At 39.0% G+C, this 27,284-nt stretch overlaps 2 pseudogenes; both read left to right on the top strand.

Moving 5' to 3' along the window:
* Window positions 1-4,156: 4,156 nt before the first annotated feature.
* LOC143650997 (glycerol-3-phosphate dehydrogenase 1-like protein pseudogene) lies at window positions 4,157-5,309 on the top strand (annotated as a pseudogene).
* Window positions 5,310-16,709: 11,400 nt separating this feature from the next.
* LOC143650996 (ORC ubiquitin ligase 1-like) lies at window positions 16,710-21,329 on the top strand (annotated as a pseudogene).
* The last annotated feature ends 5,955 nt before the right edge of the window (window positions 21,330-27,284 follow it).

The raw sequence follows: 27,284 nt of genomic DNA, 5'->3' as shown, positions 1-27,284 counted from the left end.
TTTGTCATATGCCATCCCAGATGAAAGAGAATCTCTGACTGTGTTCTCCATGTGCCTTCTCACTTGAGAGAGAAACCCTGAACTTCATCAGCCTTCTTGAGCCAAGGTATCTTTCCCTGGATGCCTTTGATTGGACATTTCTATACACTTGTAATTGGGACATTTTATTGGCCTTAGAACTGTAAACTAGCAACTTATTAAATTCCCCGTTTTAAAAGCCATTCTGTTTCTGGTATATTTCACTCTAGCAGCCAGCAAACTAGAACAGATTTTGGTACTGGAGAGTGGGGTGCTGCTGCTGAGGTTTGCAAATACCAAACATGTTGGAAAGGCTTTTTAAATGGATAAGGGGAAGATTTTGGAGGAGTTGTGAAGAGCTTGACAGAGAAGGCCTAAAATTCTTTGAGGGGACTGTTGGTAGAAATGTGGACTCTAACGATAATTCTGATAAGGCCATAGATAGAAATGAGGCATGTGTTATTGCAAACTGGAAGGAAGGTGATCCTTGTTTTAAAATTGCAGATAATCTGGCAAAATTGACCAGTGGCTTTGGCTGGAAGGCAGATTTTGAAAGTCATGAACTTGAATATTTAGCAGAAGAAATTCCAAATTAAATGTCAAAAGTGCAGCTTGGTTTCTTCTCACTGTTTATAGTGAAATGTGACAAAAAAGAGATAAGCTGAAAATGGAATTCTTGAGTACAAAAAAAAAACAGAAATTGATGTCCTGGAAAATTCTGGGCCTCTAGAAAGGGAGACCACAGACAATAATACCCTGTGTGATGATTTAACCAAATATGGAACCAGTCAGCCATTTCAGAGAAAGTCAGGATCGGACATGGAGTTATCTAGGAAGGATTTCTGGAAGCTCCTTACGTCTGATGAGCGTGATCTGAGCCTACTGCATAGAAACCCAACGAGAGTGTTGCAGGGTCTGTATAAAGAGAACCACTGCCAGTCAGGACTAAGAGGGACAGAGAAGGGACACACTAGAGGAAAAATAACTTCAGAGACAAAACCATGGAGGCTGAGGTCTGAAGTCAAGAAGCCTTGGGCCAGGAGAACAGACCCACCCAAGCATGTGGAAAGGGTGAGCTTGCCCCGAAGGCAGAGAATGGGCCTTCCACCTCATTTCAGTGGAAAAGTTATGCTGCCTCAGGACTTGGAGAAAGTAAAGCACATTCCTTGGGGTTTGGGGAGAGCCTGGCTGCCATCACATGGAAGGGGCTGAGTGTGTGCCCCAAAGATGGCAGAGAGCCTGGGTGCAGCCCCGATGCTTGGAGAGGGTGGAGCCAAGAAAAAGGTGGTCTCCCCAAAGTCCCCCAAGGTTGCATTCAAAGAGAGGCAGGCCTCTACGTAGGCCCTTGGAATAGATGGGACTGCTGCTTTCTAAAACTCCAAGGATGAATGACTCTCAGACTTTGAAATCTAATGGACTTTGCCCTGCAGGTTTTTGAAACTGCTTGGGTCCTGTGACCCCTGTGTTCCTTCCTCCCTATGGAAATGCATGTATGTAGCCTATGAATGTTCCTCCTTTGTATGTTGGCAGCAAAAAAACAAAAAACAAAAAACAAAAAAACTTGTTTAGAGTTTTTATAGGCACAGAGCCAGAGGATAATTTTGCCTTAGGACAGACCATGCTTGTAATTAACTTTGAGATTTTGTACTGGTTTTAACCTTGTATTGTATTTGTGATGTTACTGAAATGGTTTAAGGTTCTGTGATATTGTTATGGAATGAATGCATTCTGTGTATGGGGAAAACATGTCTTTTTTAGGGTCCAGAGGGTGGAATGTGCCGGTTTGAAAGGATGAATGTCCCCTAGAAAAGCCATGTTTTAATCTAAATCCCATTTCATAAAGGCAGAATAATCCCTATTTATACTGTATGTTTGAAACGGTAATCAGATCATCTCCCTGGAGATGTGATTCAATCAAGAGTGATTGTTAAGCTGGATTAGGTGAGAACATGTCTCCACCCATTTAGGTGGGTCTTGATAAGTTTCTGGAGTCCTATAAAAGAGGAAACATTTTGGAGAATGAAAGAGATTCAGAGAGAATCAGAGAATGCTGCAGCACCGTGAAGCAGACAGTCCATCAGCCAGCAACCTTTGGAGATGAAGAAAGAAAATGTCTCCCGGGGAGCTTCATGAAACAGGAAGCCAGGAGAAGAAGCTAGCAGATGATGTTGTGTTTGCCATGTGCCCTTCCAAATGAGAGAGGAACCCTGACTGTGTTCACCATGTGCCCTTCCAGATGAGAGAGAAACCCTGAACTTCATTGGCCTTCTTGAATCAAGGTATCTTTTCCTGGGTGTTTTTGATTAGACATTTCTATAGACTTGTAATTGGGACATTTTCTTGGCCTTAGAACTGTAAACTAGCAACTTATTAAATTCCCCTTTTTAAAGCCATTCCATTTCTGGTATATTGCATTCCAGCAGCTAGCAAACTAGAACAGCAGGAGAGCAGACCCACCCACGCACTTGAAGAGGGTGAGTTTGCCCCAAAGGCAGAAGGTGGGAATTTCAGTGCCCCAGGCCTCAGAGAGGATGAAGCACATTCGCTGGGACTGGGGAGAGCCTTGCTGCCACAGTATTGTCCTGAGGGGATCGAGCATGAGCCCAGGAGATGGCAGAGATCCTGGGTGCTGCCTTGATGCTTGGAGAGGGTAGAATCAAGGAAAAGGTGGTTTCTCCAATCTCCCCAAAGTTGCATTTGGAGAGAACAGGGCTGCTGCATAAGCCTTGGAAAGTGTGGAACTGCCGCTTTCTAAAGCCCTGAGAATAAATGACTCTCAGACTTTGAAATCTAATGGAGTTTGCCTTGCAGGTTTTAGGAATTGTTTGGGATCTTTGACCCCTGTGTTCCTTCCAATATCTCCTTATGGAAATGGAGATAAATCTTATGCCTGTCCCTTCTTTGTGTATTAGCTGCAGATAACTTGTTCTGAGTTTTACAGGTCCAAAGCCAGAGGAGAATTTTGCCTTGGGACAGACCATGCTTTTAGCTGACTTTGATGAGATTCTGTACTGTTTCTGGCTTTGTATTGTATCTGTATTGTTACTGAAATGGTTTATTCTTTGTGATATTGTAATGGAATGAATGTATTTCATATATGCTAAGAACATGTCTTTTGGGGGTCCAGAGGGTGGAATGTGTTTGTTTGAAACTGCCATGCACCACAGAAAAGCCATGTTCTTTAATCCTAATTCAATAATGTTGGGTGGGATCTTTTTTATTGTTTCTATGGAAATGTAACCCACCCAGTTGTGGGTGGTACCTTTTGATTAGGTGATTTCTATGGAGAAGTGTCTTTACCCCACCCATCCATTCCATTACTGGAGTCCTTTAAGAGGAAACCACTTTGGTAAAAGCTTGAGAGACCACACAGCCAGAGACCTTTGGAGAAGGAAAACACCCCCAGGGAAGCCTTAAGAAATGAGGAGAGAAAGCTAGCAGACATGGCTATGTGCCTTCCCAGCTGAGAGAGAAACCTCAAACATCATTGGCCCTTTCTTTGAAATTAAGATATCTTTCCCTGGATACCTTAGTTTGGACATTTTTATAGTCTTAGAATTGTAAACTTGCAACTTAACAAGTTTCCTTATAAAAGCCAACCCATTTCTGGGATATTGCATTCCAGCAGTGTTTAGTAAACCAAAACATGTGTGTATACCCCAGTTCAACCATCCATTCATCATTTGATGTACGCTTAAGCTAATTCTATTCACTGCAAATCATGGATAATATCACCATATACACCAGTGTGCAAATGTCTATTCAAACCCCTACTTTCAGTTCTTTCACATACATATCTAATAAAGGGTTTGCTGGATCATATGGCAACTCTATACTTAGCCAAGATGTCTATTTTCACAAATGCTATTTAACATTGTACTGAAAGTACTAGCTAGAACAATTAGGCAAGAAAAAGATAAAAATAGCATCCGAATGGAAAAGGAAGAAGTAAAACTTTCCCTATTTGCTGATGACACGAGTCAACATATAGAAATTCCTAAAAAATCTATAACAAAAGCTACTAGTGCTAATACTCAAATTAGTAAAGTGGGAGAGCACAAGATCAACACACAAAAACCAGTTGTGGAGATGGCTGGTCAGGGAGGCACGGCACAGTCTGCTGCCTTCCAGTCTTGCCATGGCAGCAGTGCCCCTGAAAGTGGGCATCATGGGCTCAGAGAATTGGGGTTCAGCTGTCGCAAAAATAATTGGTAATAATGTCAATAAACTTCAGAAGTTTCCTTTCATAGTTGAGATGTGGGTCTTTGAAGAAACAGTTAATGGGGGGAAATTGACAGACATCATAAATAATGACCACAAAAATGTACAATAGCTCTTTGGACACCAGCTGCCAGAAAACATTGTCTCATATCTCATTGAGGCAGTGTAGAATGCAGAACTGCTGGTGTTTGTCATTTCTCACCAGTTCATTCACAGAATCTAGATGAGATTACTGGGAGAGTGCTAAAAGAAGCATTGGTTATCACCCTGATCAATGCAATGGAGGAGGGCTTGGAAAGGCTGAAACTCATTTCTTTTTTTTAATTTTTTTTATTTTATTATTATTATTATTATTATTGCATGGGCAGGCACTGGGAATCGAACCCACATCACCAGTATGGCAGGCAGGAACCCTGCCTGCTGAGCCACTGTGGCACACCCTGAAACTCATTTCTGACATCATCCAACAGAAGGTAGTCGTTGACATCAGTGCCCATAGCCATGGCATAAACGTCAGCCTGGGAGCATCACTGGCCATGTGAGGGGACTGCAGAGAAGTTCTGTGAGACCAAAGTAATGCAGAATGGCCTTCTCTTCAAAGAACTTCTTTTCGAGTTAACTCAAAAATTGTTGATGATGCAGAAATGTTGAACGTTTTGGTGGTCTTAAGAACATCATAGCTGTGGGATCTGGGTCCTGCAATGGCCTTCGCTGTGGAGACAACACCAAAGCTGCTGTTTCCTGGGACTCATGGATATGACTGCATTCAATAGGATCTTCTGCAAGGGCTGTGTGTTCACAGCCACCTTCCTACAGAGCTTTTGGGTGACTGACCTGATCACCACCTGTTATGGAGGTCAGAACTGCAGGGTGGCAAGACATTTGCCAGAAATGGAAAGACCCTTGAAGAATTGGAGAATGAGATGCCAAATGGGCAGAAGCTCCAAGGACCTCAGACTTCTGCTGATGTGTACTACATCCTCAAACAGAAAGGACTAGTCAACAAGTTTCCATTGCTTACTGCAGTGTATAAGATCTGCTATGAAGGAAAATATTTTGTCATATCTTGAACATATATAAAGTGAATCAGGCCAACATGTCAAGGAAATTTCTGCTTTTATAGTCTTTTGGATTCAAATAGAAACCAGAACTTGGCAAGAAGATGGTTGCTTGACTGCACTTCTATCATGGATGTTACGAATTTTTACAGGTTCAGTTTTTAATTAGAAGAGGCAGTTTGTTGGCTAAGATGTGCTTTGAAACAATTCAATGCATACCAATGTGGGCATTCTGTGGAAATTTCTGTGAACCAAATTAAAGATCCTTTTGAAAAAATTAATAAAAAAAAGGAAATAAAAAATCAGTTCTGTCTATATACTAGTAGTAACAATCTGTAGATGAAATCAAGAAAAGAATTCCATATACAATAGCAATTAAGAAGAATAAAATATTAAGAATAAATTTTATCTAGGACATAAAGGATTTGTACATAGAAAACTATAAAACATTGCTGAAAGAATTTAAAAAAGAATGAAATAAATGGAAGAGAATTTTGTGTTTATGGATTAGAAGACTAACTATTGTTAAGATGTCAGTTCTTCCCAAAGCAATATACAGATTCAACACAATCCCACACAAAGTCACTATAACTTTTACTGCAGAAATGGAAAAGTCAGTCTTAAATTCATATGGAAGTATATGGGGCCCCAAATAGACAAAAACACCTTGGAAAAGAAAAACAAAGTTGGAGGATTCAAACTTCCTGATATAAAAACTTATTTTAAAGAGAGAGTAATCAAAACATATCCTACACAAAAATGAACTGAAAATGGATCAAAGACCTAAATATAATAATTTAAACTATGAAATTCTGATAAGAAAACACTGGGGAACATCTTCAGAAACTTGTATTAGGATCCTTAGATTTTATATCCAAAGCACACGAACAAAAGAAAAAATGGCTAAATGGATCTCATCAAAATTAAAAGCTCTTGTGCCTCAAAGGACTTCACCATGAAAGTAAAATGACAACCTACATAATGGAAAAAAAAAAACATTTGGAAGCCACTTATCTGATATAGGTTTAAATATTTATTATATATAAATAAATCCTTCAACTCAACAACAAAATGACAATGGAATTTTAAGAATGGGCAAAAGACTTCAGTAGAAATCTCTCCAAAGAAGATATACACATGGCGAAAAAGCACATGAAGAGATGTTCAACATCATTAGCCATTCAGGAAATGTAAAGCCAAACCACAGTGAGATACCATTTCACACCCCCTGGAATGGCTACTATTAATAAAAAAAAAAGATAAAATTAAAAGTGTTAAAGAGGTTATGGAGAAATAGGAACACTCATTCATTGTTGATGGGATTGTAAAATGGTGCAGCCACAGTAGAAGACAGTTTGGTGGTTCCTTAGAAAGTTAAGTATAGAGTTACTATATAGTCCCCAAATCCCACTTCTTGGTATATATCCTAAAGATGTGAACACAGGGAATCAAACAGATATTTACACACTGATGTTCATAGCAGCATTATTCACAATTGCCAAAAGATGGAAGCAATCCAAGTGTCCATCAATGAATGGATAAATAAAGTGTGATGTATGTATATAATGGAATATTATTTGGCCATAAAAAGGAATGAAGTTCTGATACATGCAACAACATGAAATAATCTTCATAATATCATGTGTATAATCTCACTGATATGAAAAAATTAAAATAAGAAAATTCATAGAGTGAAAAACTAGAGTATAGTTATCAGGGGCCAGTATTGGGGTAGAGAATGGACAGTTAATGCTTAATTTGTACAGAATTTCTGTTTGGGGTGATGGAAGAGTTTGGGAAATTTTTTAGGAAGGAATCATAAGAATAGTGCCAGAACATTGTGAATGCAATTAATACTACTGAATTGTTAACATGAAAGTGGTTAAAATGGGAAATTTGATGGTGTTATTTGTTACAATAAAAATGAAAAAAAAAAAAAAGACCTAGTTCTGTTGGAGGACTGTAGAAATAGGGGTAATAAGCATAATGCAAGTCTGAGTCTTGGTCACAGACTAGAGAACTTGCTGATGTAACGTGCATTGTATTTGCATTATGCCCTGACTCAACCCTGCTTCTCTCATTCTCCTAGGATGGACATTTGAGGACCCTGCAGTTCATCCAGTGTCTGGGAGGAACCATTATCCCAGCATCTACTGTCATTCAAATTCATATGGAGGAAAGAATATCCAACCCTTTAAAACACTCAGTGTGGTCCTCTGAGAGAGAGAGAGAATAAGGGTGACAAATAATGTAACTTCCTTCTCTTGGATTAATACTCCCCAATAAATAATTCTTTTCCTTCCCTTAAAAATGTGTGGCCTAAAGAGTATTTAATTCATTTGAAACTAGTGAGTAGGCCAAGGGATATTTGTCTAAGCTGGTCCAATTGCTTCTCTGCAACCTTATGTTTGGAATTTATCTTGAGGGGAGTGGGAAACACTCCGTGGTTTTAAGGAAAGGAATGACATCATCAGACATGAGTTTTAGAGAAATCAACTTGGGTTGCTGCGTGGAGGCTAGAATTATTGCTGTATTCAAGGCAATGCTTGAGGGTGACCCAGAAAGAGTCTTACATTATCCAGATAGATCCTGCTCCCTTTGTAAAATATTAGATTGTTAAACCAAGACCTATAATTTGTTAAAGAGGAAACTTGCATGAAGTTTAGAGAAAAAGTCAGAGAAATAACGCTCTACGGCAGATTTTTTTAGAATTATGACATAATGCTTTTGTTCCAACCCCATAGAATTAATTAAGGTGAGTAATTGGCAAAGATCAGAGCCTGCCAGTTAATATGAACTGTGAATAGCTCTAGTGTAAAATTTACTTTGAATATTTAATTTAACATTTTAATCAAAGAAATGTCATAGGTCTCAGCCATATGAGTTTAGGATCAATAACATTCAAGGCAATGGCCCCAGACTTAGAACTGAAAAACAAACCTTCCAGGCATGGGCTGGTATCTGCATTTCCATGACATATTTCAACCACAGCCATGCCTTGGACCATGAACCTAAATGTATGCCTACTATTGGTTTATGAAACCAGGCCTGTGACCTCTTACAAATATCTATTACATCAGATGTTCAAGAGGCAATAAGAAGTTTATAATATAATTTAAATTTGATCAGTTCTTGGGTCAAGGAGTGGTGAGAGAAGTGCTCTACCTTTTTCTCCTTCTCCAGCCTGCTTACCTAGATAAAATTTGTTTGTGTTTCCTTTGGCTTTTTTTAAATAGTTCTTGTCAAATCAGGAACGGTGAGATTAAGTGCAATTGCCCAAGTCATAGAAAAGGCTGGATCTAATTTATCAATAGATCATTGGTAAGAGAAAAAAGAGAATGACAGGGGTGCAAGGGTAGAATTCTTGCCTTCCATGTAAGAGACCTGGGTTCAATTCCCAGTCCATGTACTTCCCAAATAACAAACAAAAAAACCAAACACACAAAAAATTCAATAAATGGTGCTGCAATAATGGGATTCTCACATGGAAAAACAATGAAATGTGACCCCGCCATACAACATACGAGAAAAAAAAAAAAAAAGAAAAATGACTCTCTTCTGAGGCAAAAGAGTGAAAATCAAGTAGTTAAATAGTGGGGTACACTGAGGTGCACTCTATGAATAGTGGAGATTATAAAGAAGATATATGTGTAAGGAACTTTAAATCTTTAGGAATGACATTGCTCCATCTGTAACATCCAAGCCAGTTGCAGCAGTGAGCAAAGTAGCCTCACCACATTCTTTGCATGTCAGAGCCCTCTCAGGCTAAATCAGTTATGACTTTTTCAAAGCTTTCTAAATCAAGTCCTTCAGAAATCTTGCAGTAAATTTCAGTTTTTCTTGTTCTTGCCTCTCGGTGATGGCAGTTTCAAGCATTTCCAGACACTCTTGTTCAGCTGGGTCCTTTTAATGAGACTTGTACAATTCTTCCTTTTGTTTCCCTCTTCTTGTGAAAAGCCCTTGCTTCTTCCAGGACATCTGTGTCCCCTCCCTATCTGAGGAGGAAACCCTTGCCCTCCACCCACATCCAGGGCTGGAAGGGTTAGGTTCACAGCAGGACAACGGGCTGTTTAGTCATGCAATTCGAAATTACTAGGTACTCAAGTTAAACTTAGGCCACTGAAATACAAAATGTGCTCTCGTGTTTGGCATTATATAAGCTTCTATTATCATAGAATTTAGATTCTTGTAGAATGGCATAAGCCGCAAAGAAGTGGAGGACATAAAAATCAAAACCAAGTTGGCATGCCTGAGGTGATCATGTGACACTAAGAAGGCCCACCGATCCAGTAAGGAGCAGCCAGTGGGGCTGTCCATGGGATGAGCTCAGCCATGGCCTCACCTAGTACATGCACACGCTGCTCATATTTATGGTCACTGGATAGATACTGGTCTTTCAACACCAAGGGATTCCAAATAGACAGTCCTGTGGCAAGACCATGATTTCTTGTCCTGGAGTATGAAGTGTCTTCTTTTCAAATATTTGTGAAAAACATAAATTTTCAGACTGCTCTTCCACGTGAATCATAGCAACTCTGAATGGGGAGGATTCATCCAAAGATGGGAAAATATTCCATCACTATTAATTAAAAGAGAATGTACTAAGACATGCATTAGCTTGGCTAGAAAGAAATAGCATTCCTGCCCTGACTACACAAAGGGCCCATAGGCTCTCAGTGGAAAGGGGGATTAATTTGTCTCAGAACTGAAAAATGTCTTAGAAAATTAGAAAAATGTCCACCCAGCCCAGAGCTGAATCAAACTTCAAAGAAAATGGTGTAGAAGACTAAGAATTAAGGTGACAATAGTTTCAGGAGGTGTCCTAAGGCCAGCGCTGTCATGCAGTGCAGTGAGATTGATCCCAATAAGAGCATTCAAGGTCTCTCGAGGATTGACACACCCAGGAGACTTAGCAAATGGGGACAGTAAACAGGTAGTAAGAGGCAAACAGAATATTTGGGTCAACTCTTGTCAAGCATCTATGGGATATGTGCTATTTGTTGACACAAGTCAGGCTAGACAGGGGGCAAATGTGGACTAATTCAAACTCTCTCTAGATGAAGTTCATAGGGAGGATGCATGATCAGAGAAGGATGAGTGCAGATCAACATGGGATACCTCAAAGGCTGGATATGACTGGACTAATGAGGTTAGTTCTGTGAAGTATGTAATAGTAATGTTCTGAATCTATGTATATATCTCTCCAGTAATTATTCTGTTATTGAATCCACTTTTCATGATTTCCTGAGTTCAGTTTCTCATTTTCTCCTCTATATGTTTTCAATACTTTCTTAAATTGTTTCCCCATATAAGCAGACAAGTCAATGGGTTAGGTGAATAGTGACCTTCAAAAGAACAATTCAAGTGGAAGAGATAGGACATAGATTATAACACATAATAGTAATCACTAGAACTTGGGGAACTAGATTTCTACTTGTCTGTTTCATTTAACTCTAATAAGAATCCTATGTAATTATACCTATCTTACAGGTGAAGAATCTGATATTCAGAGTAGCTGAGCAACTTATCCAAGGTACCTGGATACTGTGTCAGTTTCTTAGCAGAAGGCAAAATTTCATTCAGATGTTTGGATGAAAGAGATTTTAGTTAATGGGCCACTGCAAGAGGTGTAAGGTTAAGGAATCCAAGAAGTGTCAAGGCGTCTAGAGTGTGTTAGTTTGAAATTGTTATGTACCCCAGAAAAGCCATGCTTCTTTCCTAATCCAATCTTGTCAGGGCAGACCCGCGGTTCAGGGTGGAACCTCTGATTGGATTACTTCCATGGCAATGTGGTGCGGCCAGTTGTGGGTGTGGCCTTTTGATTGGATCGTTTCCATAGAGATGTGACACACCCAACCGTGGTTTTGAAATTCTGATTTGATGGAGATGTGACTCTGCCCATTCAAGGTGGGTCTTGATTAGTTTACTACAGCCCATTAAAAGGGGAAACATTTTGGAGAAACCTCAGATGCAGATGCAGACACAGATGTTTGAAAATGCAGAAACCCAAGGAGACACTAGGGCTGAGAGAGCCTACAAAAGTTAGGCAGTTGTTTCAGAGCTGACAGAGACACAGACATCTAGAGATGCTTGGAGGGCTGAGAGAGAGAGCAGATGCCTAGACACAGACGTCTGAGGATGCAGAGCCCAGCAGATGTCGCCATGCACCTTCCCGTGAGATGCTAAGTACGCCAGGACCCAGACTGATGTCCAAGAAGAGCCAGGTGAAGGGCCACAGAGACTTAAGAGGAAACTACTGGTATCAGAATCTAGAAGCAATGGAACCAGGAACAAGGACCGTCAAATGCCAGCCATGTGCCTTCCCAGTGACAGACATCAGCTTTTCCTGAGTCAAGGTATCTTTCTCTGGATTCCTTAGTTTGGAATCCAGATTTTTTATGGCCTTAGAACTGTAAACTTGTAACTTAATAAATTCCCTGTAAAAAGGCTGTTCCATTTGTGGTATATTGCGTTCTGGCAGAATTTAACAAATTAATACATAGAGTCTAATAAGAATGAGAAGTCATTACTGTCCCTATATATGAATGGGAAAAGGGATAGTAGACTGGGTCAAAGTTGTGTTGTTAGAGGACTAAGGCTATAGGAGAATGTGAACTGAGGGGAATAAAACATTAGAAAGGGAGAGGTTGGAGAAGTAATAAATAACATGACGTGGGTTGGAGAAAGCAGGAATAGGCGAGATCAGGAACACAAGCGGAGGAGCTAGAGTTAGAAAGGAGAAAGAACACATCTTCCTATGAGGCAAGGGAAAAGATCTAGAGAGTGCTGTTATGGATTGAATTGTGAAACACCCTTCCCTCATCCTGCACAAAAAGATATGGTGAAGTCCTACTCCTCAGTACCTCAGAAGGTCTCCCTATTTGGATATAGGGGCATAACACATGGAATTAGACAAGTTTATCTAATTATCTCATATTGGAGTAGGGTGAACTGTTAATCTGATATGACTGGTGCCTTTCTAAGAGGAAATGTGCACACAGACAGAGAGACAGAAGAACACCATGCCACAATGAAGGAAGCGAACACAGTGGGCTGTCAGCAAGCCACCACCGACAGCTAGAAGAGGCACGGGACAGATTCTTCCCTACGGACCTCGAGGGAAGTGTGGCCCTTCCGACACCTTAACTTCAGACTTCTGGCCTCCAGAGCTATAACACAATAAATTTCTGTTGTTTCCAGCTGCCCAGTTTGTGGCACATTGATCTGGCATCCCTAGGAAACTAAGACAGAAAGGAATGAAGGAAACATCTGTGTTTTCATGTAAAGTAGATGGTGAGGCTATCCTTTGGAGAAAGGAGCCTGGGGTGATATAGGAACTAGGGAAAAGCTAACACAACAGCTATGGTGATAATTTGAAAGGAACTCAACCCGGGATGGAAAAATAATTAGTGCTGTGGGCCCCACATATGCCTGTGCAATCCAAACCTGCAGTACACTGAAATCAGTCAGCATTGTTACAAAGCAAACAGAACAGGTCAACTCTTTTGCTGATTCCATCTTTTCTTTGAGAAAATTCTGCAAATGATAGGATTGGCATGGTTAAAAAGCCATTCAAGAGATTTTTGTTTTTGGAATTATGGCTAGTAGTATTCTCAGATCCCCTTCCCCACAGAACAACTAGATCCTGGACAGAATGCATTCTTAGAGGTGTTGCTGGTTTCTCAAGCGATAAGGGAGATCTTCCAAGGACAAGAAAGAAAAGAAAGAAAATGAGGAAGGAAGGAAGGAAGGAGGGAAGAAAGGGTGAACAGAGAAGGAGGAAGGGGAGGAGAGGTTTGTCCTAAAGACAATAGCTGCACTGTTATCAAGATAATGGAGCTAGGACTTATGATAAAGCTAAGGAGGTATATAAAGCAAAAAATATATATGAAGCAAATATATAAAACAAATATTGATAAAATTTAAAGGAAAAAATGCCAAATCTGTCATGAAAGTAAATTTCAACCCATTGGTCTCAAATATTATAGGTTTCCATGCCAAAAAATTCATTGAACTGTATGCTTTAGAAAAGATGAATTTTACTGCATGTAAATTATACCTCAATAAACCTGATTTTAAATTGTTTTCCAGTATTCATCATTCACTTCATAATAAAATTTTTCATTAAATTATATGAATAAAAGGAAAAATCTTATCCTGTTAAAGGTTACCTATTAAAAATTTACATCAAACATTACTCTTAATGACAATGTTAGAAGCATTACCTTTAAAATAAGAAAGAAAAGATGTTCACAAATTAAGCCTTTTATTCAAAATTGAACTTTAGAGTCTAGCCAGCATAGTAAGACAACAAAAAGCAATTAAAGACATAAGAATAAGAAAAGAAGAAGCAAAGCTGGTATTCCAGATAAGTATAATACCTACATGGAAAATTCCAAAAATAGAATTAGAAATAATAAAATAATTTAGCAACGTGACTGGCTAAAAGAGTAAGATTAAAAATGAATTGCATTTCTATGCATCAGCAACAAATGATATTTTAAAAGGAAACCATTTAAAACAGCAACAAAAAAAATATGGTACTTAGGAATAAATCTGACGAAAGTTAGGCAAGACTTGTAAATTATTGGAGAAAGAAGACTTAAATAAATGGAAAGACTTCCTTTGTTCATAAATAGAATGAGTCTATATTACAAAAATGTCAAAAATCTCCAATTGATGGATTGCATGCAGCTTCTCATTTTCAACTGATTTAGACCTTGACAAGATGATTCTAAAATATATATGTGAGAACAAAGAGACAAGAATAGCCAAGTTATCAAGACTTATAAAACTATAAGAATAGACAAATAGATTTCTAGATAAAAACAGAAAACCCAGAAATAAACCTACATATATATGGAACTTTAATACATGACATTAGTAGTATCATAAATCAGTGCAGGGAGGAGCGACTACACTATAAATGGTGTGTGGGCAATTGATGGTTCATATATTAAAAAGAATTAACCCATTCTATACATAAAATCAATCTAGATGTATTATAAAATGAAAAGTAACAGGCAGAAGACATGAACAGTCATAGAAAGAAGAGGAAAGAAACACAAATGGCCAGTAAGCATATTAAAAGATGCTCAGTCTATTGTAATGATGAACTATAGTTACTAGCATGACTATAAAAGCGCTTTTACATGAATTATAATAAATGTATCTCACCAATGCAAGGTGTTAATAATAGGGTGATATGTTGGAATTCTGTAGCATGATATTTCTGTAAACCTACAATTTCTCTAACAAAATTTATTAATAAAAATGTATTTATTTAAAGATTCTCACTCTATCAATAAAATTCAAATTGTGTAAACTAAGCTGTTAAATTGCCAAAACTTAAAAAGTCTAAGGGTAGGGAGAATGGAGAGGATGCTTATCAAAGGGATTCTGATGGATTGCTGGTGAGAGTGGAAAGCGATACAGCTACTTTGAAACTACTATTTTGAAACAACTACTTTGAAAATGTCGGCTCTTCTTATCAGTGGAACTTTTATTTATACTGTGGCCCGGCTCTTACTCTTCAGGTACAGATACTCCTGCTCTTGTGCCCTGAGACAAAGATGAGAAAGTTTATAGTAGCAAGGTATGTAAAAGGAAAAAATCGGCAATGATTCCAAGTGTCCTGTTCTGATTATCCTTCGCTGTGTACCAAACCATCTCAAAAGTTAAATGGCATGGAAAGCTTAAAATGACAACCACACTTATTTTGCTCATGAACCTGCCAAGCATGGTGGGTACATATCGTCTCTGCTACACCAGGAACCAGCTTGGGTGGCTCAAAGACGGGGCCTGGAAGCACCTGAAGGCTCGTTTACTCACGTGTCTAACACCTGATTTCTAGGCCCTCATTTGGTGCTGCTCCAAAACACCACTGAGAAGTCTTTGCAGTGGTACTTTGGCTTCCTCATACATGGTGGAAGGGTTCCAAGACAGAGGTTCCAAGGCGTAGTAATATATAGTATTATAAACAACTTCTGACTTAACTTCCTAAGTCATACAGCATCACTTTTGCTACATTAATCAAATATATTCATCAAAGATAAGTTACTAAATTTAGCCCATATTCAAGAGGAGAATTACCTTTTGATAAAAGGAGTGTCAATGGATTTGAAGGCATGGTTTGTTTTTTGGGGGGGGTTGCTGCATGGTCTAGGAATCGAGCCCAGGACGCCCACATCGAAGGTGAGTATTCTACCTCTGAACCACCCGTGCACCCTTTGAAGGTATGTTTTAAGCACCACCGCTTGTCCCTTAACAGGAGAATAAATAAATAAAATATTCAAACAATGGAATGTTATAATAAGAGTGGATATGAATGAACCATCACTACATGCCTCAATATAGATGAATTGTTTCAATATAATTTGAGTGGGGAAAAAAGCAATTCCAGAAATTTGTTATGTGTAATACTATGTGTAATACTCGAGATCAAGCAAAATAAGCGATCTATTTATATTTATGATAAAGCTATTATTGTTAAGAAGGGAATGATAAATATAAACAATATAAGCTGTTGGTAATACTTCAGATCTTATACTGATTAGTACTCTCACTGGTGTTCATTATATTATGCATTATTATGTATGTATATGTTTATAAGTTACATTTATATGCATTTATATATGTTTATAATATACATTTATAATTTATATGTTCTTGATATTCTTTTGAATGTACCAAATATTGTGTCAAAAATACTAGAAGGGAACATTTTAAAAATTAAGAAAGAAATGAAAGTCTGACATGGGTTAGTAGCTACTGCAGAAAGTATTTAACCAACTTAAATGAGCTAAAGTTTTCAGGCCAGGTGAATTCTGTCTGAGAGCATTAAAAGAATTTGCAGATGTAGTTGATAAAAATCTTTAGGAAATCATGCATGGGAAACAGAACAGAAAGTTGAGGGTAGTCAAAATAGATGTCCTGATTTTTTAAAAGCAGAGATTTTCAAATATAATGGCAAACAACTCAATGTTGATCCCTGTCACAAGTTTCTAACAGAAATGTTGGCACTTAAGAGAGTCATGTGCCCATAGAAACTTCATAGATATTGACAAAGTAATTTCTTTTTGTTATTGGATAATTAGGCTTGTAGCTCAGTGGATTACAGTGAACATAAACAAATTATATCATCATCTTAGAAAGGCATTTGACAAAATGACTCATCTGTTCTTGCAGACAAATTAGAGAGTATGGATTACAAAGTAGTGGAATCATGTGTATTTGCTGTTGATTGAACAATCCAAAGAACATCGGTCAGTGTCGTCCTGAATGGAAGAACAAATAAGCTCTGTCCCTGTTGCCCAGGTCTTTCTAATCAATATGGGAGGTGGGTGGCTTCGGTTACTGCTAGGAGCTGAGGTCAGTGGGACTTCAGAGTTGGCCAGATTCTGAAATGCTGCCATGGCTCAGACTGTGCAGAACATGATATTGTTACTCACTCTACCCATTACATGTTCCATTTGCTTGAGGAAGTTATGCCAGCCTAACACATTGTGGTAGTTGCGTTCAGGTGTCAACTCAGCCAGGTGAAGATGCCTAGTTTTGTTGCTGTGCACATGAGCCAATGGCATGTGAACCTCATCTGTTGCTGATTACATCTGCAGTCAGCTAGGAGGTGTGCCTGCTGCAATGAATGATGTTTGATTTAATTGGCTGGTGTTTAAATGAGAGAGCACAACATAGCACAGCCCAAGCAGCTCAGCATACCTCACCTTGGCACTCACAGCTCAGCCCAGGCCGTTGGAGATGCAGAGAGGAATCACCCCAGGGAAAGTTGTTGGAACCCAGAGGCCTGGAGAGAAGGCCAGCAGAGATCACCCTGCGCCTTCCCATGTAAGAAAGAACCTCAGATGAAAGTTAGCTGCCTTTCCTCTTAAGAACTATACGTCAACTAAATAAACCCTCTTTTATTGAAAGCCTATCCATTTCTGGCATGTTGCATTCCAGCAGCTAGCAAACTAGAACACATATGCCTAATAAACCCTGTATTTTGTTCAGTTGGTATCGATTTTTTGGTTGAAGATTTATAGCCAGGGACTCTCCAGCTTGCAGAATTCCCATCACTCCTGTAAATCCTTGCAAAGAGATTATCAGAGGGGACAACTGAAAGTGAACTTATGCTAAGCCATACAGTCAGAAAGTACCTTCAAAAAAACTAGACTTGAGTTACTCCACAGAAAAATATGAGGATGAAATAGATTGTCTACAGAAACAGGTAGAAGAACTGAGGAGTAAAAATCTCAGCTTGGAGGATGCACAGGTGGCTCAGTGGTAGAATGCTCACCTTCCATGCTTGAGACCTGGGTTCAGTTCCCTGACCTGCCTGCCCCCTCCCAAAAATAAAATCTCAGCTTGGAGTCACATCAAGACCATTCTGGATCCTTTAACCTTGATTCAAGCCAACAAAGTGAGGACGAACAGTCAGTTGCAGATAATCCAAGAAAAATTGACACAAAAACTGTAACAGAGTAAAAGAAAAACCTCATAGCAGCTAATGAAATCTATAAAAAGTGAGAGATGATGTGGGCGGGTTTAAGGAGACTAGTAAAACACTGAGATTGCAAAACAGTGGCCTGGTGAGCGAGGATTGATGACTGAAGGCTGGAGTTGGTAACAGATCACCCCAGAAGTTTGGAAGGTTTACAATTGCTGCTTTTCAGTCCAAAGTGGAACAGTGTGAATTATGAATGTGCAGCCAGTGACCTCAGGAGAGCCCTGGAATGAGTGATAAATATATAGAAAGAACTAGACTCTCAATTTGCACAGCTAAAAAGCTCAAGTGAAGAGAAGGAAGTTATGAAGTCCATCTGCCTGAGGGCACTCTCTGCAGAGAGCAAATGGAATGAAATCAATGAGGAGGATGTGATATCAGAGAACTAAGGTGATGATACCAAAAAGCAGCCTGGTTGCCCTATGATGCAGCAATAGCAGTACTTGGTATATACCCAGCAGAGCTGAAAGCAGTGACACAGACAGACATTTGCACACCGATGTCCATAGCAGCATTACTCACAATCTCCAAAAGTTGGAAACAAACCAAATGCCCATCAACAGACGAGTGGATCAACAAAATGTGGTAAGTAGATACAATGGAATAGTACGCAGCAGTAAGACATCCTGAAGATTGAGTGAAATAAGCCAGACACAAAAGGATAGATACTGTATGATTCTACTTTTATGACCATGGTAAAGGTAAAATCAGAGGCTTATAATTCAGAAGATAGGGGACTTGGAGATACACAGAAGCTAGAAATGGGTGAACAGTTAGTTAATGAGGTTGAACTCCAATGTAAGGGAATAGACAGAAGTGAAGGTGATTCTCTAGTGGGTCTATAAGTAATATTACCATATTGAAGATGAATAAGATTGAAAGAAGTTGTATAGAACTACGTGTACCACTGATTAACACTAGAAACATAAATTAGTTCTTGCAAGAACTACTTCAAAGGTATGTTCTGTGTACAAAGAGTGTTTAAGTCCAGGGTATGGGGGAAAACCACAACTGCACACTATGAGCTACGTTTAACAGGAAACCATCAGCACTACCACAGCAACAGCCGAGTTAAATAATGAGGGGAGAGACAAAATTTAAGATGGGGTTTAGATTTCCTATTTGGTGAGGGCGTATTTATTGGTTATCTTTCTCTTGGGAACAATGAAATTATCTAAAATTGAGAGTGTTGATGGACTGTGGACTTTAGGCCTTCTACATGATGCTGAAGGATGCACTGACTGAGAAGTAGATTGGTGAATGATGGTGTATAATTATGATCGAATGCTGTGCTACTACAAAAAGGAACAAAATTGTGAGGCATGCAACAATATGTGGGACATTTGTTGAGGCAAAATAAGACAGAAATGAAAGAACAATTATGGTATGGTTTCCTTTAGAAAATGCTTGTAGGAAAACAGGGGCCTAGATTGTAAACTCTTATAGCAGACACATTTAGTCTAGAGCAATAATTATTTATTATTTCTGGATTTTGAGAGGCTGTTTTATATATACAACCTGATATTTAGAGATATGAAAAAAGCTGAACAGGTTGGGGTTAAAGTAATTCAGAACAGAGGGGTAAGGAAGACATTGTCTATATTTCAGAACCATACATACTCTTTGAGACCAATGGAAGAAAGGTTTATTTGGTCTGGAACCTAAATTTTCTGTTGCACATAATCTAACTCAACCTATCTGTATAGCTCATTTGAACAACTGAAACACAGGGAGCCCAGAATAAGAAATAGGTCCTTTAAACCTGTATAATTTAATGTAATGTCTGGACACATCCTAGAGTATATTAAGCAGATAATCAAAAAGCATTGGCAAAGTCCCTTGAAGGATGAAAGAAAAATATGAAACTATTAAACCTTACCATCAGGAAATCCCCTGATACTGTGTCAAACTTTAGGGACACCCAAATCAATAGGCCATGCTCTTGATCTTGAAGCTTACTCTTGTGAAGCTTATGTAGGTAGCAGAGAAGCTTAGACCACCTGTAAATATGCCTAAGAGGACCTCTTTTGTTGCTCAGATGTGGCCTCACTCTCCCTGAGCCCAACTCACTGCAAGTGAAATCATTGCCCTCCCCGCATGTGGGACATCACAGCAGGGGTGAAAGTCTCCCTGGTGTCATGGGAGATGACTTTCAGGGGTGAGCTCCACACATGGACTGTCCTGACCAAAAGGGGGAAAAGAAGTGTAACTAATAAAGCATCCATGGCAGAGAGAGTTCAGATCGAGTCGAGAGGCTACTCCTGAGGTTGCTCTTACACAAGCTTCAGGTAGACCTTGCTACCTATCATAACCTGCCAACCCCAACCAGGACCATTCCAGCCAATCCTAAAGAACACTTAGGGCAATATATAAGATTCCACAAGGGTTCCATGCACTAGAGTAACTTTCCAGAAACTACAACCTCCAGATGGGTCCCTGGACCAGGTAAGTCCTGAAACCTAGCCCAGACTCTACAGAACATAAGATAGTTCCATCTCCCTACCCCATATTATTGACAGCCCCTTCCAACATGAAAAATTTAGAATGGCCATAGCCCAAACACCCCTAAGGAGAGGGATAGAAAAATCGAAAATGATGGGGGAGTTATATAGAGAAGATAGGATTGAACAAATGAATATGATTGCTGAATCATTAAATTTATATCTCCTTTAGTCTCCAGTATCTTAGAGCAGCTGTAACTAAAAACCTAAAATTGTGGAATTGTAACCCATATCAAACTCTGAAATATGTTCTGCAATTAACTGTGTGCTATGCTTTGACAATTATTGCTTTTTTGCATATGTTATTTTTCACAAAAAAAGAAAAAGAAAAGTTGATTGTGATGATAAAAAATATTTAAGTCTTCTAGCCTCCTATATTCTGGAGCAGCTAGAAAGAAATATCTGAGAGGATCATATGGTAGCCCATGACAAACTCTGTGATCAGCCCTGTAACTACCTGTTGAAAAGTGCTCTGAAAACTATTGTTTTTTTTTCTTTTCTTTGCATATATGTTATATTATACAATTAAAAAGTTTAAAAAAAATAAAGCAGCCTGGCCTATCCACCCCAAGTTCTTCCTGATAACATCTCCCAGCAACATACTCACTGATACCAGTTCTTGCAGGAAGGAAAGTACCAGCAAAATAGAATTAAATTGTTCAAAGAACAAAGACCTTTATCAAAAACTAGTTGAAATAATGTGAGATGTGACTGTCACAATTATGAACACTTATTTAGAAAGAGAGTAGGGTAGTAAAACAGGGACATAAACTATACGATCTCTAGCAATTTGTATTCCTTTGTCCCTCAGTGGCCTCAGCTCAATACTCCAGAAAACAGAGAAAGCTTTGTGATCAAAGCTACAGTTTCCAAAAAGCACTCAAGCCATCTCAGAAAATGATATTTGATGATTTTTGTGACTCTCTGAATGTTTGTAGTAAAGATTTTTCAGAGGATGACATAAGTAGGAGTGAAGTTGAAAAGAAAACTCCTTTCAAAGTGACTGAAAGTATTCTGAGTACAGGTTAACCCACCACGCTGACTTGACACCTGGCTACACATTATCAAATCAAAACTGTGTGGAACTTTAATGAGGGGGAAAAAAAACAGAAACAAAAAATCTTTATATTCCTCTCAGGACAAAAACAGAAATGACATCTTTCTTATGAGTCAACTTTCAGTTGCTTTTGATGGGCTGGTATTGGAAAGGCTGCTCTGAATTTTTCTTTTCATTGACTGATTCATATTTTTATTCCTCTTTTCAGGAACATAGGACATAGACCAAGGAGACTGAAGGTGATTAGGAAGTCCATGCATCTCTGAGGACATCTTAAAGAAAGAGGACCCATATCTTTGATCTTCAGACAGCTAGAGTGTTCTAGTTTGCTAGCTGCTGGAATGCAATATACCAGAAACAGAATGGCTTTTACAAAGGGGAATTTAATAAGTTGCTAGTTTACAGTTCTAAGGCCGAGAAAATGTCCCGATTAAAGGAAGCCTATAGAAATGTCCAATCTAAGGCATCCAGGGAAAGATACCTTGGTTCAAGAAGGCCGATGAAGTTCAGGGGTTCTCTCTCAAGTGAGAAAGGCACATGGCGAACACAGTCAGGGCTTCTCTCTCAGCTGGAAGGGCACATGGCCAACAATGGCGTCATCTGCTAGCTTTCTCTCCTGGCTTCCAGTTTCATGAAGCTCCCCGGGAGGTGTTTTCCTTCTTCATCTCCAAAAGTCACTGGCTTGTGGACTCTCTTCTTCGTGGTGCTGCAGCATTCTCTGCTCTCTCCGAATCTCTTATTCTCCAAAATGTTTCTTCTTTTATAGGACTCCAGAAGCTTATCAAGACCCACCCAAATGGGTGGAGACATGCCGTCACCTAATCCAGTTTAACAGCCACTCTTGATTAAATCACATCTCCGGGGAGATTATCTGATTACAGTTGCAAATATACAGCATTGAATAGGGATTATTCTGCCTTTGTGAAATGGGATTTAGATTAAAACATGGCTTTTCTAGGGGACATATAGCCTTTCAAACCAGCACAGGTGTGAACTGCTTACCAAAACACCCTGGGAAAACTTTGTCTGAAACAAAGAGCTTGGGGTTTGATTTTGTTGGTTTCTGGATTGGAACTGGGATGGGGTGAAAAGATCTCCATCAGTTGGAGATGGGAGACATAAGAAAGTGGGTTTCCATTCATTTCTGTTTTCTGACTAATGAGTAGTTAGAGAACCTTTGGAAAGGTTTGGCTTAGCTCTGTAACACCCCCATACACAAAGATGAGCAAATGAAACCTACCTGATATAAAAGGACTATTTAAAAATAGGGAATGTATCCTTTATACTAGCAGAACATTCTCACAAAAATTGACAAAACGCAATGTTAAAAAAATCCAAGCATAAACATATAGCATAAAAAAGTAAATAAATACTGGGTTGAGTTAGAGCGCTATTTCTCCATCGTGGCCTTGCCTAATAAAATTAGGCCATCACTAAATGAAAATAAAAAGGGACAGGCACTGTATTTTAAAACTTCAACTTCTGCATGAGGCCAAAGGAAGAGATGTTCATTTGATAAAAAAATTATATTTTTGGTAGCACAATATCTAATCTTACTTATATGGTCAGTTTATTCAAACACCATAATTACAAGGAATCTTGAATAAGGACTGAGGTCTTGTTGGTTTGTTCAGGTTAGTGTGATGCCCTGAAACATCCTAGAATAATTTTGGCAGAGAATAAAAAAGTATTTGCAAAGCCCCCTGCAGGACTGGAGAGAAAGAAGGTAATACTAAACTTCCCCACCTGGGAAATTTCCGACATTCTTGCAAGCATTGGGGGACCGCCAATTTAATAGGCCAAGCCCTTGATCTTGGGGTTTGCCCCTATGAAACTTATTCCTGCAAAGAAGAAGCTAAACTTACTTATAATTATGCCTAAGAGTCACCCCTAGAAAGCCTCTTTTATGGCTCAGAAAAGGCCTCTCTCTCTCATAGCCTTGATTCTTGAAGACGATTGAAGATATAACTTTCGAAATATGACTGTGTAATTGTGAAAACCTTGTGGCTAATGCTCCTTTTATCCAAGCTATGGACAGATGAATAAAAGATAAAGACAAAAATGAATAATGGGGGGAGATAAGGGGTAAAAAAAAATTGGATTGCAATATTAGCAGTCAATTAGAGGGAGGGGGAAGGGATATGGTATGTATAGGGTTTTTCTTTTTTCACTTCTTTTCTGGAATGATGAAAATGTTCTAAAAAATGATCATGGTGATGAATACACAATTATGTGTTGATATTGCGAGCCACTGATTGTATACTTTGGATAGACTGTATGGTGCATGAAGATATCTCAATAAAAATACTAAGAAGAAAGGAACAGAAAAATAATTTCCACCCTAGGAAAAGCTTTAAAGACATTCAATGTCCTGTGGGCAGTTGTATAGATAGCACTGAAGGTTTTATTTAAGAAATCCAAGCTCTGAAGCTAACTGAGAGTGAGACCCATCAACAGGCACCTCACTGTATACAACAGTTAAATCAAAAGCCAAGAAAATGAAATACACTGAACCCAGACAAATATGATGTTCATTAAAAATAAAATGAAAAACCTCTCTCCCTGTCTCTGCTCAAAAAGGTCCCCAAACAAAAATGCTTAGGGAGAAAAGCCTTGAGGTGGGTGGTGGCTACATTTAAATATTAACTGATTATCATCTAGGAAAGGGATTAGGCTTATTAAGAGGGCAAGGAATCTACAAGAGAACAGATCTTCTTTCGGCAACAAAAAGAGAACTTTATAAAACCAAAATAATCCAAATCCTGAAGAGCTCGCCTTTCTCCGAAGTGAGTTTCCCATACCTGGAAGTCATCAAGTGGTGCTGAGAACTCCACCACTGGGTGGGAGGCTTTAGTTGAAGACTATCAAGACCGTTACTAACTGTTAAGGTTCAGAGATTCTGCACCTACCATTTACTAAAACCTCTCAACCATGCTATTGAGATGACATTAGGAAAAAAATATGTAGTTGTCAGTTGACTCTGGGAATCCAGCTTAAAAGTACACATGAAAAGATGCTCAACATTATTAGCTATTTGGGAAATTCAAATCAAAACCATTTCACACCTACCAGACTGGCTATTATTAAAAAAAAAAAAAAAGCAGAAAATAAGTGTTGGAGAAAATGTGGAGAAAGAGAAACCTTCATATGTTAGTGGAAATATAAAATGGCACAGCCTGTGTGGAGACAATTTGCTTATTCCTCAGAAAGTTAATTAGAGAATGACCCAGAAATCCCATTTCTAGGGATACCCAAAAGAATTGAAAGCAGGGACTCAAACAGATAGTTTCACAATGATGTTCATAGCAACATATTCACAACTGTCAAAAGATGGAAGTAACCAAGTGTCCATCCAGGGATGAATGGATAAACAAAATGTGGTACACACATGTAATGGAAAGTTATTTGGCTATAAAAAGGAATGAAGTTCTGCTGCATGCTACAGCATGGAGGAACCTCGAAGACATCATGCTGAGTGAAATAAGCCAGACACAGGGACAAATATCACATGATCTACCTCATATAGAATAATTAGAACATATAAATTCCTAAGTCAGGAACTAGACTACAAGTTTAGGATACCAGGGGCAGGGTGGGTGCGGAGAATGGGGAGTTAAACCTTGATTAGTACTGAGTTTGTTTGTGATGAAGGAAAAGTTTTGAAAATGGTTGGTGGTGAGGGTCACACAACATTGTGGATGTAATTAATACTGCTGAATTGTATACTTGAATGTGGATAAAATAGAAAATTTTAGGTTGTATATATGTTATGAGAATAAAAGTTAAAAACAGCAACAACAAAGAACCATACAATATAAAGACTGAATCTTAATGTAAACTAAGGACTATAGTTAGCATAATTATGACTAGTAACAAATGTAGCATACTAATGCAAAATGTTGATAAATGGAGGAACTCTGTGAGTAGGTGGGGTGTATATTTGGGAACTCTGTACTAGCTGCATGAATTTTCTGTCAACCTATAACTATTCTAATAAAATGAAATGCAATAAAAGCACTTTGGTTCTGGGAGTAGCAAGCCTTAAGCAATTAGCACACAACCCTGATCTAATTTATAAATATTGGCAAGTTACTAGACTCAAAAGTCTAGATGAACAGAGAAAGAAATAAGAAATATATTACTTTTATTAACAAAGCATGATCATAATAACTCGAAAGGAATTTTTATGGGAGGAAAAGAAGTCATCCTTGTTCTATTGTCTTAACAAAGCTGATTTCACTTTGCTATAACCCTTTCCAGCATTTGTCCCTGTGTACCCTGGAGCCTTTTAATTTTTGTATTTTAACATTGTGGTAATCAGAAATGTTTTGATGGGTGATGCTTGGAGATAGGTTTAGAGTCAGCAGCCTGGCTCAGAATGTCTGGATGAACTATCAGGGAGGGGCATTGGAGACAGAACAGCTCTGGAAGCCTACAAGTGGAGGCATGTGGAAGCCGAGGAAGCAGGGAACGCGCTGGGTGAAAGTACAGAACAGTGCAGAGTACCTATCCTTGGGTGCTGATTCTCTACTTGCTGAGTCCTGCCTTAACCAGATCAAATGGCCACTCCTTCCTTAGGCAGAAACCACAGGCCTCTCTATGCCCAGTCCCATTGCTTCTAATGCCCTTCCACCCTCTCTGCTGCTCTGTTTCCTGGACCTCTTCCTACAGGGAAACTTGGCCAAGTGAGCTTCTTTTTATTGCAATATGACCCAACAGGCTCCAAGTTCCAGATGTTGCTGGCTTCAGTTGAACAGACCTCATGAAAACTACAAAGCCAAGCACAAACTTCAGACAAACTGTTTTAGATATTTCCTATTTCTGAAAAACAGGGTTGGGATCTCAATCTTCTTCATGCCTCTCTCGGTTACAGCTATGTGGGGAAAAATAAAAATCACAGTTTTCAACTTGTTGTTGATCATCATCAGATAAGGAAGTGTAAGGCCCCATAGAACATGGTGGTTTTGCCAGGGTATGAGATGGTGTCAAGAGTGGGCGCATTCCAATTTGGTACAATGGATGTGGTGGTCTAATTTGCCTAGAAGCCACAGCACTTCTGGAAAGGTGATAGAAAGGCATTTGGGGACTTGTTTCCTTAAATTAAGGTAGCAAACTCATCAAAGTGGTAAAGACAAATAACCCTCAGATAATGGAAGTTTAACCCAGGCCAGAGCTAGGCAGACCCACAGCTGAGATTAGGGGCACTTGGAGGAGGAAAGAATGGAGCCATGGCGGTGCAAGGCTAACAATATGCCTTCTCAGGTAGGGTCTGGTCTAGTCCAAGTCCCCATAGCACCCAATGCTCTTATGGTGCTGTCCTTTTTTCCCTCTCTTCCATCCTGCCTTTAGGCTCCTCTGAATTCAAGACTGCGTTTTGTCAACTTTATACACATAGGAGGTGCTCAACATGGTTCTTTGGATAAATCAATACATGAACAGCATCCTGGGATTCGGAGGAACAACTGCAAGACTTGCAGAAACATTGTAAAGATAACAAAGCATTGTAAAGATAATAAGCAATGACGCATCTTCCAGGGACCCCAAGGCCAACAGCTTCCAACAAGGTCAAGGATGGTGTGCTGGTTTGAAAAAGTGTGTGTACTCTAGAAAAGCCATGTTTTAATCCTAATCAGCCTTGTGGGAGCAAAGGTTTCTTCTAATCCCTATTCAGTACTGTATGTTGGAAACTTTAATTCGCTTATCTCCATGGAGATGTGACTCAATCAGTGCGGGTATTAAACTTGATAGGTGGAGACAAGCTTCCACCCATTCCAGTGGGTTTTACTTGACTCCTTTAAAAGAAGAAGAACTTTAGAAAAAGCTAGAGAACAACAATAGAGAAAGCCAGGAGATTCAGAGAGAGCAGAGAAGAACGACAGAGCCACGAGAAAGCCACAGCAGAGAACACCACAGAACTATGAAGCATA

Source organism: Tamandua tetradactyla, chromosome 11 (genome assembly GCF_023851605.1).
Source record: "Tamandua tetradactyla isolate mTamTet1 chromosome 11, mTamTet1.pri, whole genome shotgun sequence".
NCBI classification, from domain to species: Eukaryota; Metazoa; Chordata; class Mammalia; order Pilosa; family Myrmecophagidae; genus Tamandua; species Tamandua tetradactyla.
Note: the sequence above shows the minus strand (reverse complement) of the source record. Positions and strands in the feature narration are given on the sequence as shown.